Source organism: Sorex fumeus, unplaced genomic scaffold (assembly GCF_029834395.1).
Source record: "Sorex fumeus unplaced genomic scaffold, SorFum_2.1 ptg000095l, whole genome shotgun sequence".
Taxonomy (NCBI): Eukaryota; Metazoa; Chordata; class Mammalia; order Eulipotyphla; family Soricidae; genus Sorex; species Sorex fumeus.
In genome coordinates, this window is record NW_026606152.1 from 17,052,167 (window position 1) to 17,062,520 (window position 10,354).

General features: G+C 39.4%; 1 pseudogene; it reads left to right on the plus strand.

Moving 5' to 3' along the window:
• The first annotated feature begins 6,998 nt into the window (after positions 1 to 6,998).
• LOC130040955 (uncharacterized) lies at positions 6,999 to 7,095 on the plus strand (annotated as a pseudogene).
• Positions 7,096 to 10,354: the final 3,259 nt, after the last annotated feature.

Consider the following 10,354-nt stretch of genomic DNA (forward strand, 5'->3'; position numbering starts at 1 on the left):
GAGTATCAAAGGCTGTATAGCCTCAGAGGACCCCAAGCACCATGGACACGTTTTCTGAGAATTACCTGTGGGGCCCCCACACCTCCTGAGCATTGCTTTAGAGACTCTCCCAGCAACCAAAAAATATGTAATGCCCCAGAAACATGTACTTGTCTTAAATAGGGAGCCTCACTTGAGGTGAGTTTCACAAGGAAATATTGCATGAAAACATAAATCAAAGAGCAGGGGAGACAGTGTAAATCATGTGAGTACAGATCATATATTGGGTGAAATGTGTTAAGATTCAGATGCCCTAGTCTTCGCACCAGGGATATTCCTTCAAAACTGCCCCCAATATACTGGAAAGGTTCTAGAATATTAGATGACTGAAACTCAATTATGAGCAACCTTGTAACTGTGTATCTCTTAGTGATTCTAATAGTTAAAGTAAAATTTAAATACACCCATCAAAGTTACCTTTTTACCACTAAATGGGAAAGATACTTTCTAATACTTATCCTCACCAAAAGCTCAACAGAGTGTGACGATTGCCAAAAAATGACCTCCCTTTCATTTTGTCATGATACTTATTAATACTTAACTCTTCGTTTTTTTCCCTCTTCTCATGCCAAATCTTTCCGCCTCCCTTGCAAGCTCCTCAAACATTATCCATTCAACATTAATGCAACTTTGCCACTGCTCCTCTTGAAGTCTTGTCCACGAACGGATTCTAAAACATAACATAGCTGCAATTACAGTATTCAGGCCAAAGACAGTCATTGATGTATCTTTGGGTTTAGCATTCTTCAAGATATTGGCACAAAGGTGAGTAATATATTTTTCCTACAGTGAACACAAATATATATATATATATATATACATATATAATGTCAGAGAAACATGTACTTGTCTAAAATAGGGACACTCACTTCTGGTGAGTTTCACAAGGAAATATTGCATGAAAACGTAAATCAAAGATCAGGGGAGAGAGTGTAAATCATGTGAGTACAGATCATATATTTGGTGAAATGTGTTAAGATTCAGATGCCCTAGTCTTCGCACCACGGATATTCCTTCAAAAACACCCCCATTTTACTGGAAGGGTGCTAGAACATTATATGACTGAAACTCAATTATGAGCAACCTTGTAACTGTGTATCTCTTGGTGATTCTAATTTTTAAAGTAATTTTTAAATGTACCCATCAAATTACCTTTTTACCACTAAATGGGAAAGATACTTTCTAATACTTATCCTCACCAAAAGCTCAACAGAGTGTGACGATTGCCAAAAAATGACCTCCCTTTCATTTTGTCATGATACTTATTAATACTTAACTCTTCGTTTTTTTCCCTCTTCTCATGCCAAATCTTTCCGCCTCCCTTGCAAGCTCCTCAAACATTATCCATTCAACATTGTTGCTCTTTGCCACTGCTTCTCTTGACTTCTTGTCCATGAACTGATTCTAAAACATAACATAACTCCAATTACAGTATTCATGCCAGAGGCCAGCATTGATGTATCTTTGGGTTTAGCATTCTTCAAGCTATTGGCACCTACAGGTGAGTAACATTTTTTTTTCTACTGAACACAAAAATGGATATGCTGGTTTTTAAAGTTCTAACAGTAGTCTGAGATACCAATTAAGGATATATATTTTTAAATTTTTATTGAATATCTGTGAGATAGACCAATACAAATCTATTCATAATTTGCTTCCAGTCACACAACGATCCAACATGCTTCCCTCCACTAGTGTGAATTTCCAACCACCAATGTCCCTGGTTCCCTACAACATCCCCCAACACCCTACCCCACCCCCAGCCTGTCTCTATGGCAGGCTCTTTAAATTCTTTCTCTCTCCTTTTAATTTTGTGCATTATGGTTCTCATACAGGTACTAAGAGGTCATCATGTTTGTTTAAGGAATTTAGTATTTTTATTGGGGGGTCACATCCGGCGATGCTCAGGAGTTATTCCTGGCTCTGCACTCAGGAATTACTCCTGGCCGAGCTCAAGGAATCATATGGGATGCTGATATTCGAACCCGGGTCGGCAGCATGTAAGGCAAACACCCTACCCACTGTGCTATCGCTTCAGCCCCGGAATTTAGTATTTTTATCAGGAAGGTAAGGCTGGAGTTGCTTTGAGGTATGAACATGACTGCTGAGGCTTCCATAAGTACAAGGCAGTGAGGGTGGGCTGCCCATCCTGACTCAGAGAAAGCCTAGAGATTTCAGTCACAAAACCCGCATATCCGAAATTTCAGCTGTTATATTTCAGTGAAATCCATCCTGAGACGATGTAATGAGACTAGGGCATGGTAGAGATTTTGGTTTGTGGGAGCAAGTGGCTGCCCTGAGTTCTGGTTGCGTGGGCAACAAACTAACCTGCCTCCCTCCGATTTACCCTAGTGTCTTCTGCCGTGTGCAGGTCCAAGGTTAACTGTGACTTTTGATCTCTTTCAAGATTTATTTATGGGTCACTTAAGCAAGACCAATACATTAGCTTGTATAGCTGAGCCAGGGGTGGTTTGTGAACATGACTCCCTCATATCTTTTGGGAGTTTAATTTCTTTGGAAACTTATTCCTGAGGTGTTGGGATCCAGCCAGAGGCACAGTGGAAATCTGGGGTTATCAGGCAGCATGATGGCACCAATAGACTGTAGATACACTCACCTCGAGCGTGCAGGTTGACTTCCTGGAGGCACTGCACCCCCAGACTAATAAATATTCATTGAATTAATGAAGGAATAATCAACATTTTCAAAATGTGTCACTTTATTGCATTTTAGAAGGGTAACTTCTAACAGGGAAATCATTTTCATGGTATAATCAAGACCTCCGGTTCATTCTTAATATATTTAATAAAAGCTACACATTCTGGAAATTCATACAAAGAAATTCTTTATATTATCTGTCTTCATAATCTACTTGTAAATTTCTCAGATATCACCGTTTATACCACTGTTCTTAGCATAGAAATTTACAGATAGAAAGTGTTTAGTAAAAATTCATTTTGGGGGCTGGAGCAATAGCACAGGGGGTAGGACGTTTGCCTTGCACGCAACCAAACTAAGTTCGATTCCCAGCATCCCATATGGTCCCTCGAGTACCGCCAGGAGTAATTCCTGAGTGCATGAACCAGGAATAACTCCTGAGCATCGCAGGGTGTGACCCAAAAAGAAAAAAATTCATTTTGGCACTTCTGTTGAATATAGTACTGGAAGTACTTGCAATAGGAGTTATATAAAAAATATATTAAGGGCAGTCATGTAGGAAAAGTAGAAATCAGGCTCTCACTATTCACAGAAGATGTGATACTATATTTAGAGAATTCTAAAACCTCTACCAAAAAACTCCTAGAAACAAGAGATTTATATGGAAAAGTTGCAGGCTATAAAATGAATACCTAAAAGTCTATGGCTTTTCTATATGCAAATAATGAGAGAGAAGAAAGTGACATGAAGAAAGCAACCCATTCACAATCATGCCTCAGAAAATCAAGTATCTCAGAATCACCTTAACTAAGGAAGTAAAGGACCTATACAACAGAAAATAAGAGGAAACGAAGAAATGGAAACATATCTCCTGCTTATGTATTGGGAGAATTAACATTGTCAAAATGACAATACTCCCCAAGGCATTGTACAAATTCAATGTGATCCCTATAAAGATACCCATAATATTCTTCAAAGAAGTTTATCAATCACTCCTGAAATTCATATGGAACAACAAACGCCCACGAATAGCTAAAGCAATTCTTGGGACAAAGACGATGGGAGGCCTCACCTTCCCCAACCTCAAACTCTACTACAAAGCGATAATAATTAAAACAGCATGGTACTGGAACAAAGGCAGAGCCGCCGACCAATGGAACATCATTGAATATACTGACACACACCTTCAAATATATGTTCATCTAATCTTTGATAAGGGAGCAATAATTGTGAAGTGGAGCAAGAAAGACTTCTTTAACAAACGGTGCTGGAAAAACTGGACAGCGACATGCAATAAAATGGGCTCAAACCTCTACCTAACAGAAAGCACAAAAGTCAGATGAAAATGGGTCAAAGACCTCAACATCAGAACAGAATTCATCAGGTACATTGAAGACAAGGTGGGCAAAACCGTCCACGACATTGAAGCTAAAGGTATCTTCAAAGATAACATGCCACTGGCCAGAAAAGTGAAAACAGAGATGAACAAAGGGGACTATCTTAAATTAAGTAGCTTCTGCACCTCAAAAGAAACAGTGACCAGAATACAAAGACAATCTACAGAATGGGAAAGGATATTCACCCAATGCCTATGTAATAAGGGGTTGATATCAACGATATACAAGGCACTTGTTGAACTCTACAAGAAGAAATCATGCAACCCCATCAGAAAATGGGATGATGAAATGAACAGTAACTTTCTCAAAGAAGATACCGAATGGCCAAAAGGCACATGAAAAATGCTCTTCATCACTAATCATCAGGGAAATGCAGGTCCAACCAACAAAGAGATATCACCTCACACCACTGAAACTGACCCACATCCAAAAGAACAAAAGCTACCGGTGTTGCCATGGATGTGGGGAAAAAGGGACTCTCCTTCACTGCTGGTGGAAATGCGAACAGGTTCAGCCATTTTGGAAAACAGTATGAACGGTTCTCCGAATACTAGAAATTGAGCTCCCATTTGACCCAGCAATATCACTCCTGGAAATATAGCCTGGAGAGGCAAAAAAGTACAGCCGAAATGACATCTGCACTTGTATGTTCATTGCTGCACTGTTCACAATAGCCAAAATCTGGGGAAAAAAAAACCTAGTGCCCAAGAACAGATGACTTGTTAATAACACTTTGTTTCATCTACACAGTGGAATACTATGCAGCTGTTAGAAAAGAAGAAGTCATGAAATTTGCATAAAGTGGATCAACATAGAAAATGAAATGAGTCAGAAAGATATGGATGGACATTGAAAGGTTGTACTCATCTGTGGAATATAAAGTAACAGAATGAGAGACTAATACCCAAGAATAGAGTGATAAGGACTAGGAGGTATGCTCCAGGCCCTGGAAGCCGGCATCACATGCTGTGGGGAAAGGCAGCTCAGATAGAGGTCAGAACACCCACTAAATGGTATTTGGAGGACCTGCATTGGTTGGGAGATGCATGACAAAAGTAGACCATAGAGTCATTCTTTCTGCCCCACCAAGATCACGATTTGACCCCCTCAAGAGCCTATCCGGCACGACCACAGCACCAGACGCACGTGGATCCAATTCAGAACCCAGAGGCTTTTGGCAGAAATGTGACTGAACTATGCATTAAGCTACGGCACCATTCTCCCTCAGGTGGGAAAGGGTATTTGTCGCTTCTGCCTTTCTCCCCACTGGCGGCACGATTCCCACCACCTCAGAGACTATTGGACAGCCAGGTATGAGCTAGGGTGACAGGGCAACTACAGCCTCGTGGGATTGGGGGTGAGGGGTGAAACCAGCCCATTCGTCCTGCCAGCCAAGACCATGAGTTGCCCACCACAAGTGGCTCTCTGGCATGCCATGGCCCCAGAGAACAAAAGAGAATGCCCTGCCACAAAGGCACGTTTGGGAGCATGGTGGGAGGAATACTGGTATCATTGGTGGTGGAGAACGATTTCCTTGAGCAGGCACCAGTTACATCTCCATTCGTCGTAGCCCTCAGATTTTAGCAAGTACCACATTGGAGGTTTTTTCACGGTCAGGGAAATGAGATACTTCATTGTTTCTGGGTTTTGGCATATAGAATACACCACGGGTAGCTTGCCAGTCTCTGCCATGTAGGCAAGATATGCTTGGTAACCTGCCATGTTCTCCGAGAAAGAGAACTGGACAATATGAGTTGTTGTCTTATCAACAAGATCCAGTCTCTGGATCTTGGCCATTGATGGGATTACATGGCTCCAGAGGCAGTCTGGGGGTGTAAACCTTAGCTACTGGAAGATGGGGGATCTGGATGGAGGAGGCCCATTCTTGGTCCGAGCAGACTTGAATATCTCAGCCCCGGGTCCTGCACACCTGGGTTCCTCTGCCAGTTCTTCATGCATGAGGCTCCTTCAAGTGTGGTGAGAGTGGTCTTAAGCATACCTATTGCTGGTTGCAGAGGTCTTCAGCTGTCAGATCTCTGCTCGGGGTGGTGAGGGAAACACAACCCACACCCTCCAAGGGGCCCTGGTGAGGAAAGCCAGGTGCGGCGTCAGGAGACTGTCATTTCAGAGATATTTAGACTTAATTTTAGATCGAAAAGTACACATCATTCAAACAGTTGTATGTGCTTAGTAATAAAATATTACACACATGTTCAATCACCTAAGAAAGCCCATTCTGCTCAGGGAACTAGATATTTAATTACAGGTCTGTTTTGCCCATGTGGAATGACTGAGAATCACTATGAGTAGATATAAAACTCACTATACACACAAAGATGCACACAGGTTACTTTGAGTCATCTGTGTTGTTAATGTGTCTTGGCCATTAAACTACATTGAGACCCCTTTTATGTCCTTTACAGGAGCCTCATGAGTCTCACCTTCCCTTCAAGTTTAGCTTGTAATAAGGTGGAATGAAATCATCAATATGCTTCTCACCTCTTCCTTCAGGAGAAAAATCCTACTTACTTTCAAGGTGGTCAAATTGCGGACAACGCAATCCACCGTTTTCTGGAGATGTACACGGGACCGAGGTGAGAATATCAAAAGGCTCCAGTTTAATTTTCTTAATGAAGGTTTCAGGGTAGAGCATTAAACAAGACTGATACACCATCTTCCACAAGAATTATTTTGCAAAACTTATGCCCTGGGTATGGTAAAAGATAATATGGTAAAAACCAGACTTTTCCTTCTGTGACATTAATGTTCTAAATTTATCACTTCAAGCTGCTTTGAAATACCTTCCTAGATTGGGAATCACTGTCTGCCATAGGAGTGTGTAAGGACAACACTCAAAGAAATCAGAAGAGAAAAATAGGGGAAAAAAATCAGCTCTTATACTCAGTTTGGCAACACATATACTAAAATTGAAATGATATAGAGATTAGCATGATCCTTACACAGAGATGACAGGCCAACTTGTAAAGTGTTCCATATTTTTGTTGCATTAAGAATTAACAGGGCTACTTTAAGCTAAGACAAGCCCCACAAATACTCAAAATTTCGACATAAAGATAGCAAAAATCCCCATCACAATGATCTCTCTCAATGTCAATGGACTAAGTACACCAATTCAGAGGCACAGGATGCCAGGATGAAATAGAAAACTGAACCCAACATTCTGCTGCCTGCAAGAAAAATATCTGAATAATCAAAGCAACCATGGGCTCAAAGTCAAAGGCTGGAAAACAATTCTTCAAGAAAAGAACACCTCCAAAAAGCTGCAGTGGCCATACTAGTATCAGACCACGTGGACTACAGGCTAAAGGTTATAAGAGACAGTGAAGGTCATTTCTTAATGATCATGGGATATGTACATCAGAAAGAACTCACCCTCCTCAATGTATATGCTCCTAATGACATACCAGCAAAATACGTAAAAACAACTTCTAATAGACTTAAAGAAAAACATTGATAGCAACACAATACTAGATGGAGATTTCAACAGTACTTTCTCACTTCTCAATAGATCAAACAGACAAAAACTCGGCAAGAAAATATTTTATTTGAGGGAAATAATGAACAACCATTGGCTTAGAGAAGAAATCAAAGAGGAAATAAAAAGATTCCAGAAAAAAATGATAACGAGGAACTATCAGAACGTGTGGGACAGAGCAAAAGCAGTTCTAAGAGGAAAGTTTATAGCTCTGCCAGAATTCAACTGGAAGATAGAAAGGGCCTACAAAAATAACTTACAGCTCAAGATTTTGGAAAATACCAAGAAAAGGAGTCCAAACTAGCCAGGAGGAAAGAAATAATAAAACCTGGAGCAGAATTCAATGAGATATAATCCCAAAATACAATCCAGTAGACCAACAAAAGCAAGAGATGGTTCTTTGAGAAAATAAATAAGATCGATAAACCACTAGCAGAACTCACAAAGAAGAAAAGAGAAAGAATCCTAATAAACCGAATCAGAAATGCAAAGGGGGACATCATAATAGAAACTACAAAATCCATAGGATCATCAGAGATTATTTTGAGAATCTTTACAGCAGGAAATGAGAGAATCTTGAATAAATTGATAAATTACTGGATTCCAATTACCTCCCAAGGCTGAACCAAGAAGATTTTGAAAACTCGAACCCATCACTACAAGGAAATTGAAATGATAATCAAAAGTATCCCCCAAAACAGGAGCCCAGGCCCAAATGGATTCACTAATGAAGTATTTCGAAACCTTTCAAGAGGACCTACTGCCAACATTTTTTAAGATTTTCCAGGAAATTGAAGAAACAGAAATACTCCCAAACAATTTCTATGAGACAAAGATCAGCCTGATACTCAAATCAGACAGAGACACCACAAAAAAGAAAATTACAGACCTATTTCCTTGATAAATCCAAAGATCCTCAAGATTATACCAGCAAAGAGAATCCAGAAACTCAACAAAAGGTCACACTCTATGACCAACTAGGTTGATCTTGGGGATGCAAGGATGGCTTAACATTCTCAAGTCAAACAACAGAATACACCATCTCAATAAAATAAAGATAAAAATCATATGATAATATCAATAGATGTAGATAAAGCATTTGAGGAGATCCAGCACCCATTCATGATGAAAAACTCTCAACAAAATGGGAGTTGAAAGTACTTTCCTCAATATAGTCAAAGCAAACTAACACAAACCCACACCAAGCATTATTCTCAACAGGGAAAAACTAAAGGCTTGGAGCAGAAATCAATGAGCTAGATTCCCAAAATAAAATCAGGCACAAAACAAGTTACCCACTCTCACCACTCCTATTCAACATAGTACTTGAAGTACTTGCCATATGATTTTGGTAAGAAAAAGATATCAAGGGCATCCAGATAAAAAAAAGGAAGAACTCAAGTTTTTACTATTTGGAGATGACATGATAGTATACTTAGAAAATCCCAAAGAATCTACCAAAAAGCTCCTGGGAAGAATAGATTTTTTTACTAAAGTAGCATAATACAAAATCAATATCCAGTAGTCCATGGCTTTCCAAATACTATTAATGAAAGAGAAAAAAGAGATAGGCGAAAAACAATCCTATTCACAATAATAACCTCAGAAAATCAAGTATATTAGAATCAACTAAAAAGGTTAAGGACCTATACCAAAAAAACTCTACAAAACACTACTTCATGAAATAAAAGAGGATATGAGGAAATGGAATCACATCCCATGCTCATTGATTGAGAGGATTAACACTGTCAAAATGGCAATACACCCCAAAGCGCTATAAAGATTTAATGTACTTTCTATAAGGATACCCATAACATTTTTCAAAGAAATAGATTAAACCCTCTTGAAACTCATACACAACAATAAACTCCCATGATGATCTAAAGCAATCTTTGGTAAAAAGAAGAAGGGAACAGCTTCCACAACTTCGAACCCTACTACAAAGTCGTAGTAATCAAATTAGCATGATATTCAGATAAAGACAGGCCTCAGATCAATGGAATATAGTCAAATATCCTGACGCTGGCCCTCAGATTATTATTACCTAATGTTTCATAAAGGCTCAATAAATATGAAGTTGAGCAAGGAAGTCTCTTCAACAAGTGCTGCTGGGAAAACTGGTCAGCAACATGCAAAAAAAATTAACTCAGACCTCTTTATAGTGCCAGGCACAAAGTCAGATCAAATGAATTAAAGACCTCAATATCATACCTTAATTCTTAAGATATATGGAGAAAAATGTGGGAAGATCCCTCCATGACATTAAAGCTAAGGGAAACTTCTAGAATGATACACCACTGACCAAGGAAGAGGAAGTGAAGATAACCAAATGAGACTACATTAAACCAAGAAGTTTCTGCAACTCAGAAAAAATGGTGACCATGCTAAAAAGACAGCCCTCATAATGGGGGAAAATTATTTATGCAATACCCATAAAATTAACCCCTTATTGTATATAACCCAAGATATATATGGCACTGGTAGAACTTCATGAGAAAAAGACATTCAACCCCACCAAAACATGAGGAGAAGAAATGAACAGAAACTTCCACAAAGAATAAATACAAATGACCAAAAAACAGAGGTAAAATGTTCTACATCATGAATAATCAGGGGGATACAAATCCAAACAGCAATGAGATATCTCACACCACAGAGATTGACACACATCAAAAAGAACAAGAGCAACCAATGTCAGCATGGAAGTGGGGAGAAAGGGTCTCTTCTTCACAATTGGTGGGGATGCCGATTGGTTCAGCCTTTT